We start from the raw sequence: 12,182 nt of genomic DNA on the forward strand, positions 1-12,182 counted from the left end.
GGGCCAGGGAATTGTCGCCTCGCTTGCACCTATGGGTGGGAGGGATGGAAAAGACCAGCCGCATGCAAGCGAGTGCAGGTTCCGGCGGAGGGCAGGGGTGGGCACCTGCAGGCGGCCAAAACGCCAAGAAACATCAGAGTGGGCAAGCAAGATTCTGCCCTGGACAGTCTGAAGGAAAGGATGGGGGGGGCGGTTTTTGGGGGGGCGCAATTTCTATAGTCTCCCAATTCTCTCCTGGGTCGGGAGAAAACTTAAAAAAAGAGTGAAATGGAACCCTGGGAGGTTGGACCTTGTGCCAGCCTCTTGTCATCCGCTGTTATTCTTATTAGAAAAGTTGGAAAGGGTGGTGATGGTGGGTTTTGAATTTTTTTTTGCGTGGGGGGGGGAGTACTTAAGTTTCCGTTATCTACAATTCTCTCCTTGGTCAGCAGAAACTTTAAAAAAAAGTGAAATGGAACTCAGGTTGGAAGGTGCCAGCCCCTTGTTGTCGCCCGCTGCTATTTTGGGGCTAGAATACTTCATGGGCTGGCTAAAGAATTGTGTGGAAATTAGGTCAGGAGAGGTTCCGTGTGTGGACTGGAGGAAAGCCAGAAGAAGATCCCACGGCCCCAGCGCCTTTTGTAAAATTTCACTTCTTACTCCCCGTTTTGCTGTGAACATTCCACTTTAATGAAAGTTTGGACAATTGTAACCACAGACTTCCGGAAAGGAAAACCGTGGCTGCGGTTTCTCTTCTAAGAAATTATTGGTCCTGAGGAGTAGCAGGGCAGCAATCTGAAATGTGCCCAAGCTCCCGTGGACCCACCTCGAGGTTGTAGGCAGTTGGCCCTGGTTTAACCTGGGTTCAAATACAGACTTAGATCCGTTTATTTATTTTGGGATGGAAGGGTACCTATTTAACCGAGAGGAGACTCAGTTTTATCATCTGGAAAATGGGGACAAGGCACTTCTCAGTAAAGTATGTGGCAAACTTTAAAGTGAGGAATAAGGGAGAGGATTCAGCTTTGTGATTTCTTCATTGTGGGGAATTCCTGGTGTGGAAATGCCCTTCACCTATGTAGATCGGCTCCTTCTTTCTTGACTCTCTTCTAGTTGCTTTCTTTGTCTCACTGCAAGACTATTCGGAAGGCAGGACTTGAACCCAAATCCTCGCGGTATTTCTTACTTTGTCGAGTTGTCAAAGATCTCTATAAGTAAAACTGAGTTGTGGAGTCATTCTTTGATACCGAGAAAGATACTGCATCCCCTCTGACTCACATTTGATGACCCCTTCCAAACAAATTCATCTGCTTAATAATAAATTAATCCAAGACTTAGCAAAGTGCCAGGAACTGTTTAGTGGTTAATTGATTGCCCACAAGGATGTGAGATTTTTTTTTCTTTGCTATTTTCATCTCTTTAACTCATGCTGGTGAATAATTATCTGAGAAGCCCTTTCCAAACCAAAGTAGGTGGCCTTCTGATTAATGAATGCTTGATTTTATTTCTGATACGGATATAAGACAGAACCACTGGACTGAAACAGGGGATCTTGTCATTTTAGCCCACAATGTAGTATCCCGTAGTAGTGTAATGGCAAAGACAGGAAGCTCTGGACTCTGGTTAAGAAAGTTCTGAGCTGAAAGCCCACCTCTGACAAGAGGAATTTGATAATAGGCAGATCATCTAACTTCTCTGAACCTCAATTTTCTCATCTTGTTATTCAAGCATCTGAAGACTTCCTAGGGTTTTTGTGAGGATCCAAGTGAGATCAATGTGGGCAGAGAGTTTTGCAAATTTAAAGTGATAAAGAAACCCTAGCTTTTAATAATAGATGGTGCCCCTGCAATGATAGGGAGTGTTTTAATTTATCAATGCTCACAGTAAGTCAAGAATATTATTCATACTCATTTTAGTTTTTTTTAGTTTTTGCAAGGCAATGGGGTTAAATGACTTGCCCAAGGTCACACAGCTAGATAATTATTAGCTATGTGTCTGGGGTCACATTTGAACTCGGGTCCTCCTGACTTCAGGGCCTGTGTTCTATCCACTGCACCACCTAGCTGCCTCTCAGTTTAGTCTTTGGGGTAAAATAACTTGGTCTTAGAGGGCCTCCCTCATATCATTTTAAAGGTCAGGAAGCCTATAAAACTAGTTATTTAAATTTTGCTTAGGTAGTGAAAATTTCAAAGTTGTTAATGTAATTTTTATAGGGACATACTTATTAGGTATTAAGTACCTTGGTACAGTGGAAAGAGAACTGGCTCTTTGTAGTCAGAGGATCTGGGTTCAAATTCCTATTTTTATTTTTATTTTTTATTTTTTAGTTTCTGCAAGGCAATAGGGTTAAGTGGCTTGCCCAAGGCCACACAGCTAGGTAATTATTAAGTGTATGAGACCAGATTTGAACCCAGGTACTCCTGACTTCATGGCCAGTTCTCTATCCACTGCACCTCCTAGCTACCCCAAATTCCTAATCTTGATTCAACCTCCTTTCCCTCCTCAATTTTCTTGCCTATGAAATAGAAGGATTAGCCTAGATCTATGTCTCCCAAGATTGCTTCCTGCTCTAATAATTTCATGACCCTTAATGAAAGCTGAATCTCATTTTTTCCCCCTTCCCAAATGATTTGAAAGAAGAAATTTGACACTATGTGAGTGTGTGCTCCAGAAAATTATGTGTGATAAAAAATGAGTGGCAAATGAACTGTAAAAGAGGTAAGAATACTTGTGAAGCTTAGAGGCTGGAGGAAAAGAGAGCATTCCCAGTTTTTCTTGGAACAGATCCGAGCCCCACCTGGAGAGTACATAAGAAACGCTAGCCAAAAAAAAAGAGACAAGTTTTGTGTGTAAGTTGTTCCAGGACTCTGTTATGGAAGGAACCCCCAAGCACTCACAATCTTTGAACCATTTCTGCACCTCTGAACTTTGTCCAGGAAAAACTGGGCAAAGGTAGGACAAAGGGAGTACCTAGCCTCTAAGTTCATCTGGTGTTCTGGTAGTCTATAATTTCTTTGACACCAAGGAAATATCAAGGTGTTCCACCCCTTCAAAGACCCCGATTCCCCTCACTCCCACTCCAACATTCCACCATATCACATCCACCTTTCTTCTTCATTAACCAACTTAGGTCCCAGTGGGGTAGCTCATATTAACCCTAGCAAAAACTCTGTGAATGGCAGTCGTGATCTTAAGACAAAGCTGGACAGTGTTGATCAAGGAGAAAGGAAAATTGACTGAAAGTCTCCGTTCTTTTGAAGTTTTAATTAATGGTGAGAAGTAAGTTCAATATGCCTGAGCAGTAGATTTTGAAGTTGGGAGACGTGGATTTGAATCCTGTCTCTAGAAGGAACTGGGCAACTCTGGTTACAACCTCACTCAGGTCCAGTGTCTTTATTTGTAAAATGAGAATAACATTTGTACTATTTATCTCTCAAAGGTGATATGAAGAAAGTAATTGGTAAACCATAATAAATTGCTGTAGAAACATGAGCTGTTACTATTACTCATAATATTAATAATAATTTACACAGCCATAGGAAGTTCCATTGTTTGGTGGATTAAGTCACATTTCAAAAAGAGTGATCATTGGTCTCTTGTTGCTTGTCAGATTTTCCTAATGGTCCTCTTTTTTCATCTGTGAAATGGGGATAAGGACAGGTATACTATCCTGCCTTAGAAATGTTAGTTGAGCTTTAGCTAAAAGCATATATCCTCACCTAAACAGGTGAAGTTCCAACTGAAAATCACTAGAGCCTTCATGTCAAACTAAGTTTGGAGGCTCTGGGGAAGCATTGCAGGGCAGGGGAAAGAGCCAGAAGACCTGGCTTCCATTTCTGGCTCTGCTGTTTCGTAGACTTTGAACTGGAATCAATCCCAGAAATCATCTCATTGACCTACCTCTTTTTAAAGATGGGAAATCAAGGCTTAGAGAGAAACCAAGACGTCTGATGTCCAATTCAGTACCTGATCTCCTATTCATTATTGCCTCAGTGACCTTCAGCAAGTTACTTAACCATTTGATCTCAGTTTCTTCTGTAAAATAAGGGGTTTCTTGTAATTCTCTAATCCCTATGAAATAAAACTGTGCAAACAAAAAGCTTTCATCAAAGATAGGGAGAAGGCAAGTCATATTTACCAATGAAAAGACTTTTCTAGTGTGTATGACCTGATCACGTTTCCATGCTTTAGAAAGGGTTCCTTTCTGAATCTGTTCAGACATTCCATTATGGCAAATAGTATCAGTGGAGAAGATCCAGGGCAAAAAGGCCTGCCTGTATTCTGAATATGGCTTTTAGCATTTTCCAAACTGGCTGTCTTATTTTAACAGGCCATTAATCTGTGTTGTAACCACAATATACAAGTGATTTTGTGATCTAAGCCATATGGGCATAGCCCCTCTGACAGTATTGAGAGTAGCCCCATCTTCACCTCCTCATCCTATGCAGTTCTTATCCTTGTCTTCCCATAAACCTTTCACGGTGTTGGACATACTGACCTTTGGCTTCCTTTGGTATTCAGGTTCAGGTCACCATTTCTTTGAGGCTTCCTCTGGTCCTTTTACCTGAAGTTGGACCCAGTACAGTTCTGGCCCTTTCCATTTTTAAAAGAAATTTTCATTCTTGCTACTCTATCTTCTTGTTAAGTATATATTTCTTTGTTGTTTTAGTTGGTGAACCTGGAATTTCTTGAGTATAGGGAACTTTCCTATGCTAACTCCCTCTCTCAATGGACACCAGCAGCCTACCCTCCACAAGTGGGCAACTCAGCATCTTCAGAACGTTACCAGAGGAACTCAGAAATTGATTTTTCTAGGTTCATCTAGACATACATATCTTGGATATTTTATTTTCCCTTTTCAACCAACTTCTCTTCATCATAGTCTTGAAATTATTTGAATGATATAAAGGTATTCCCTCTGACCAAATAATGCCAAATTAATATGTAATCTAGAGCTGTCAGGAAGGTCCTGTCCAAGCAACCAGAAGTATATAAAATTGCAGTTGCAGTTGGGATGGGCAAAGCCTAATCTGATTTAGTTTGTTCCCTTTTTGACAGTATTTATTAAAGAGGTAGAGAAATGGACAGAGCTTCAGACTTGGAGTTAGGAAGATCTGTGTTTGAATCTTGATTTACATGTTTACTAGTTTTAAGATCCTAGGCAAATGACTTATCATCTTTCATCCTTGGTTTTTTCCATCTACAAAAATGAGCATAATAGTAGGACTTCCCTCTCAGGGATGATGATGATGATGATGTTTGTCCTTCCTTCCATGATCTACCCTCTCCTTTAGCACCTACATCCCCCTCCCTTCCCTCAGACCCTTTCTCCCATCCCCTTTCTTTTCTTTTTCTTCTAGATTTCTATGCCCTATTAAGTATGTGTGTTGTTTTCTCTCAGCATTTCCAGTGAGAATGAAGGCTTCCTCCTTTCCCCTCTCTTTCCCTCCCCTTCCATACCAGTGCAAAAACTATCTCTTGACTCTTTTACATGAAAATCTTAACCTATTGTATCTCTCCTTTTTCTTACTCACAGTGCATTTCCTTTTCACCCACTGACTCCACTTAAAAATTTTATACCTTCAAATTCAGCTCCCTCCTGTGCCTTGTCTATATATGCTCCTTCTACCTGCTCTAATAAATGAGAAGGTTCATATGAGTATTATCAGTGTCATCTTCCCATGCAGGAATACATGCAGTTTATCAACATTAAATCCCTCATAATTTACCCTTCTCCTCCACCCTCTCTATGCTTCACCTGAGTCAGGTGAGATCTTCACCTGAAGATCAAACTTTCTGTTCAGCTCTGGCATTTCAACAGGAACATTTGAAATTCCCCTGGTTCATTGAAAGTCCATCTTTAACCCTGGAATAGGATGTTCAATTTTGTTGCATTCCAAGCTCTTTTGCCTTCTGGAATATTATATTCCAAGCTCTATGAGCCTTTATTGTAGATGCTGCTAAATCCTGTGTCATCCTGACTGCAGCTCCACGATATTTGAGTTGTGTCCTTCTGGCTGCTTGTAGTATTTTTCTCTTTGACTTAGGACTTCTGGAACTTGGCTATAATATTACTGGGTGTTATTTTTTTTATCTCTTTCAGTAGGAGATCAGTGGATTCTCTCAATTTCTATTTTGCCCTCTTCTTCTAGGATGTCAGGACAATTTTCCTGTAGAAATTCTTTAAAAATGAAGTCAATGTTCTTTTCCTGATATGAGTTTCAGGTAGCCTCTCCTGAATCTGTTTTCCAGATCTGTTGTTTTTTTTCAATGAGATACTTCATATTTTCTTCTAGTTTTTCATTCTTTTTATTTTTTTATTGTATCTTGATTTCTTGCAAAATCATCAGCTTCCTTTAGCTCCATTAGCTCCATTTGAAGGATTTGTTTTTCTTCAGAGAGCTTTCTTATCTCCTTTTATTTGGCTAATTCTGTCATTTAAGGTATTTTTCTCCTCATTAACTTTTTGAACTGTTTTTTTCCATTTGACCTAAACTAGTTTTATTATGTTATTTTCAGCAGCATTTTTTGGATCTCCTTGACTAAGCTGTTTATTTGGTTTTCATGTTTTTCCTGAATCTCCCTCATTTTTCTTCCCACTTTTTCCTTTACCTCCCTTACTTGATTTTCAAAATCTTTTGAGCTCTGAAATAGCCTGAGCCCAACTTCTGTATTTCTTGGAAGATTTAGATGCAGAAGCTGGAACTTTCTCATCTTCTGTATTTTGGTCTTCCATAGTAATTGACTATGGTCAGGTTCCTTTTTATTTTCTCCAGCCTGTGCCTGTCTTTGGGGTGCTTCCTGAGCTTTTGAGCATTACTGGAACACCCCTGTAAGGACCTCAGTTCCTTCAAGGTCTTATGAGAGGCTCTGACTGCTCTCCTGGTCTGTGCTTTGGTCTGTGGATGACCACAAGCTCACCACTCTGCCCTGGAGCTCTGAGGAGGGTCCCTGCTCTATGGCAATGGGGGGCACCAGACTACAACCAGGGTCTTAATATGGACAAAGCCCCAGAGTCCTGTCCCAGGGACAGAGGACAGACCTCAACAGTCTCCCCCCACTCCTTTACCTTCTGTGGGCTAAGCACTCTGGAAGCAGCTGCCAGGCGGCTCTCTACTGGGCATCTCTGGACCTGCTTCCATTTCTTGGGATCTGGGCTGCACTGATGGCTGTGGGGGAGCTGAGGAGAGTCATGCTGGCCTGGACTTTGAGCTTGCTCTGGCAGAGGTTTCCCTGATGATCTTCCAGGTTGTACTTGGTATTTCCTGGGTTGCAACTCAGGAAACTGCTTCTGCTGCCAGGAGCCAGTACTCTCCAGGACCCAGGCACCCAGGCACCCAGCAGGCTGTTCCTGGAAGAATGGAGCTCCTTCATTCTGTTGCGATATTCCTGGCTGTGTTGCCGATATTCCTGGCTGTGTTGCCACCCCCTTCACCCCTATGAAACAGAGCTTTCCCAAGATCTTTCAGTTTCTTTGGGCTGGAGAATTGCCTCACTGGATCTTTCTGTGGGTTCTATCTCTCAAAAATTTAGTTAGAGCCATAATTTTAAGGTTTGTGGAGTATTTTGGAGAGAGAACTCCTAGGAAAGGATGCTCTCATGCTGCCATCTTTGCTCTACTCCCTGATTTGGACCATTGATTACATATAGCTTTAATTTCTTCATTTGAAAACTATCTATTCATATCCTTTGGCCCTTTTTCACCTTGGGGAATGACTTGTAGGCTTTATAAGCCTTAAAAATGTTATATTAAGGCTGGCTATCATTATTTTGAGGTTAGTTATATAAAGAAATTGCCAGTAATACACACATGCATACATACATATACACACAGAAGTTTTGACCATATTATATGGGTCATTCCTAATCTTTGATTCCCTGGATCCCTTGGCCTCCATAAGCATTTGAGTGTGTTTGTGTGTGTGTGTGTGTGTGTGTGTGTGTGTGTGTGTGCATGTGTGTGGGTGTAGGTGTGTGTCAAGTATAATTAAAAGGCTCTCTGTTGAGGGGGAAATGGTTCAATTTGGAATAAGAAGACAAAGGTTCAAGTTCCTGTTCTGCCACTTATTATCTGTATGATCCAGGTAAATCATTTAATTTCCTGGTCTTTATTTCCTCACCTTTAAATGAAAAGGTTGGGCTATATGACTTTCAATTCTAAATCTACCATCCTTTGAATCCATGGGAAATAATGAGGATTCCCAAGAGAAAGACCAGATAGAGAGAAGATCTAATAGAGAATCTTGGGGACACACTCAGAGTTGGGAAACAGGATGATAGTAATGATCTCACCAAGGAGATTGAGTTAAAGAAAAATGTCCAAATGGATAGAAGGAAAAATAGGAGAGACCATTTTCACAGAAACCAAGGAAAGAGAAAGTATCTGGAAGGAGAGATAATACATGAACTGCAAAGCCCAGCTACAGAGAAGTCCAGAAGATCTATGACTGAACCTTCCAGTTTGGCAATTGAGACCTACTGGAAGAACCTGTAGTATATATTTTAAATATATTTCTATTACATCATGGGTTAATAGTGTGTCAGAATGAGATAGGTAGTCTGGAAAATTTGGTAAATTATATTCTGGACACAGACAGAAGTTTTCACCCATAATCTGTCTCGTTTTTGCTCTGTACGATTTAGAATCCTGTATGCAAAGCCCCTAGTAAATGATGAAATAGCCATATTGTGAGCTATAATTGTTATTGTTATTAATTATTATTATGATCAACTGCCCAAGTCCAAATCAGATGACTTATTGGGGCAAAAAGGTTACCCTGGACCATGTCAGCAGACCCGAAGCTCTGCCAGCTCCTACCAATCTGAAAACAGGTTGAAGTGATGGACTAAGGGAGAACCTATCTAAGTGTGGAACTTATTATCATCAATCACCTTGGCTATGGGATGGTAATTTAAACTTTTCTTTTGTTTTGGTCACTGCACTTTCTAAAGAGGGGCTGTGTCTTGAATGCTAGTGGGCCCAAATGAAATTACAAATATAATAATAACAAGAACAACAAAAGGATACTGTGGCCACATGTAAGGTGATATAATCCACAAACCAGCCTTTTCTATAAGGGGAGAAATGGAGAGTGTGGACATTTACCTGTGGGTTTTTTTTTCATGATTGAAGGTCAGGGCCCAGAGTGTTGTTGGTCATGGTCATCCCAGTAAGCAAACTTCTTCTATCAGTTATTTTTTCTGCAAGTTATAATCCTGGGAATTTGCGTGGGACTCTCAAAATTTAATGATTTGCTCAGGGTCAAATTATCAGAGGAGAGCTTGAAAACTCTTCATGATTCCAGAGTTGAATGATTCTCCATTCATTACTATTATAGGCTTTGTAATTAAGTGGATTCAATTAGATCTTAGAATCCTATATTATTAAGAGTTGAAAAGGACTTGATTTGATTCAGTTGATTTCTGCCTGTTAGAGAAGCTTGAACATCAAAAGTTTGTTTCTGAGTGTTGTGTTTGAACCTCGACTTCTCCTTATCTTTGGAGATTTGGAGGGAAGAAAACAGAACTGAGTAATAGCATCTCTTTTCTGTTTCTGATTTGTTTGTCAAACTTTTTACATTGGTAAGAACCAAAAGAAGTTTATTCAATGTTTCACCCTTAGAAAACAAAGTAGTCAAATTGGTTTTTTTTGACTTGGCCATTGGGTCTCTCCACCTTCAGTATTCTTATCTGTGAAATGGGAATAATGACATTTTGTCTCTGGAAAAGAATTTTTTATATAATGTTGGTAGAGTGGTTTAAAGATGAAGAAGACATAAATTGCTCTATGACTTAATTACAATTGTTGAGAATGATTAAGTTTCAATTGGGGCTGACAGTTCAGGGTAAAATGAGTCTAGAGTATAGTGACAGGGTAAGCTATGCTTTGTAGGAATCACAGCTTCACCTAGCATTTCCTGCTATTGAAAGGCAGGAATGTAAGGAGCCCTATGGCCCCCTGCTCCCTCCTGTAGTGAAATATTTAACCATAGGCCTAGGGAGAGGGGAGGGGAAGAAAAGTCCTAAAATAACCTAAAGTGATGTAATCTACAACCAGCCTTTTCTATGAGGGGAGAAATGGAGAGTAAGGACATTTAACAGTGATTTATTTAGGATCGAAGGCCAGGGGTTAGAGTGTTGGTCAAGGTCATTTTCTAGGCTTATGAGAGGATCAAACTCATTTCAACACACTAACTTGAAAAGTGCAGATAGAGATAGAACCCAGTTTATGTGAGAGTGTGTGTGTGTGTGTGTGTGTGTGTGTGTGTGTGTGTGTGTGTGTGTTTGGTGTGTGTGTTATGGATCCCTGTGGAAAGCCTGTGAACTCTTCTCAGAGTAACTTTTTAAATAATTGAAGGAAATGCTAAAGTTCACTTAGAGACCAGTCAAAAAAATGAATGAATAAATGAATAAACAAACATATAAATGTATACCTCCTATTCAAATTCACATATTCCCTAAATTTTAATCATGAACCAAGACTTAAAACCTTGGTGTACAGTAATATTTTATTAGTCTTTCCTAAATAATTTTTATAAGTGAATGCTTTATCTTAAACAAATTCTAGGAGACCTGAGTATTCACAAGAATGACAGCTAGAGCTCTGGATCTGGAGTGAGGAAGTTTCTAGCTTCAGACATTTACTAGTTGTGTGACTAAACAAGTTACTTAACCTGTTTTCTTCAGTTTCCTCCTGTAAAAAAGCTACTTTGCAGGTTGTTATGAGGATAGCATGAAATATTATTTGGAAAGCTTTCTATAAATCTTAAAGCATTATATAAATGCTAGTGATTATCACCGTCATTTATTATTGTTGTTTCTTATTATTTCCACTGTATGCATTGCTACTTGGCTTCCTGGCTGCTCTCTATTCAGATGCTTTAATGGACTCTTTATGATACTTTAATGGATCTGTGAAGACCAGTAGATGATACTATATTCCCTTTACCAGTTCATATCACCACCCGTCTATGTTTTGGGTCCTGTGTCTTCTTTGGGTTCATGTCTTCTAGTAAATTTTTCACCCAACCTGCTGGAACTTGTCCTTTAGGTCTCTTGACATTGGAAAGATGGCTAGCCATGGAGGATTGTGGATACTAGTCTATCCCTTACACTTACTCTGTGGTCAGACTATCTCTTTTAGTCATACATATTCTAATGAGAGTCTTTGAGGCTTCTCCTGTGCAATTCTCCATTGGTTATAAATTGTAACCTACTTGTAATTAGGATGTATCTTTACATTGCCCTTCAGAAGCCCTGAAAATGCAAAGCCTATATACTATAGAAGTGACTGTATTTTGGGAGGTCAGGTAGTGGTTATTTTTTCCCTTTTTATTTCTCCCCCAATATGTTTTTGGAGCAGTAACTTGCTGGAAAATTAAGAGAGTTTTGTCCTCATAATTCTGGGCAAAAGATAAGCTTCTTGGCCAATGTTAGGTTCGAATGGATTTCCTCAAACCTTTCCTTACTGATTATTCTCTTCCTAAATGTCTACTTTTCTATTTGATGTCATATCTGGAGAGCTTCAGGCTGTAGAAAACAGTAGATTAATAAAAAAAAAAGGTGCAGAGAGATGCTTTTAAAGTACTCTAAGAAAATGATGTTGATGATAGTAGTGGTGATGGAAGCATCAATCAGTTTTTGTTTATTGAGCATCTGGATATGCAGCAATTTTCCAGGTTTTATGGGAGCTACCCAAGAATTATAAAGCTTGTAAGGATCTCAAGGGGACACAAAACTAATAAGAAAAAACTGGAAGGAGGATACGATAGATTACATAGTGTTGTGTTAAATTTTTTGCTAAGGTCTCTGATATGAATCAGAAGAGAGGGGGACTGTAGAGTATAATGAGAAAACTCATGAGCCTTTAGCTCCACATCGAGATAGTTTTTGACCTAGAACTATATTTTGGAGCCAGGGGTATGTATGTGTGACACATAAGCTTAGCCTGGAAGGTAGGGTAAGATCTAGGAGATAGTTTTTGATCTAGAACCATGATTTGGAGCAGAGGGTGTGTGTGTGTGAGACATAAATTTAGCCTGGAAGGTGGGGTAGGATCTGGGATTATGCAAAGAAGAGGGAAGAAAGGCAATGTGATTTAGTAGATAGAAAGCTGATCCTTGAGTCTGGAAGATATGGGTTGAAGTCCTGATATACATGCTGATTGTGTGACCTTGGGCAAATCATTTAACTTCTCTGGGGGT

The 12,182-nt window shown here is 39.8% G+C and overlaps 1 protein-coding gene across 1 annotated transcript in view; it reads left to right on the forward strand.

The window, feature by feature from the left end:
* The window catches only part of WWTR1 (WW domain containing transcription regulator 1), a 167,893-nt gene that overhangs the window by 1,199 nt on the left and 154,512 nt on the right, over positions 1-12,182 (forward strand). The gene's annotated exons all lie outside the window — the stretch shown is intronic.

The sequence above is a fragment of the Macrotis lagotis genome, chromosome 6, assembly GCF_037893015.1.
Source record: "Macrotis lagotis isolate mMagLag1 chromosome 6, bilby.v1.9.chrom.fasta, whole genome shotgun sequence".
Lineage (NCBI taxonomy): Eukaryota > Metazoa > Chordata > Mammalia > Peramelemorphia > Peramelidae > Macrotis > Macrotis lagotis.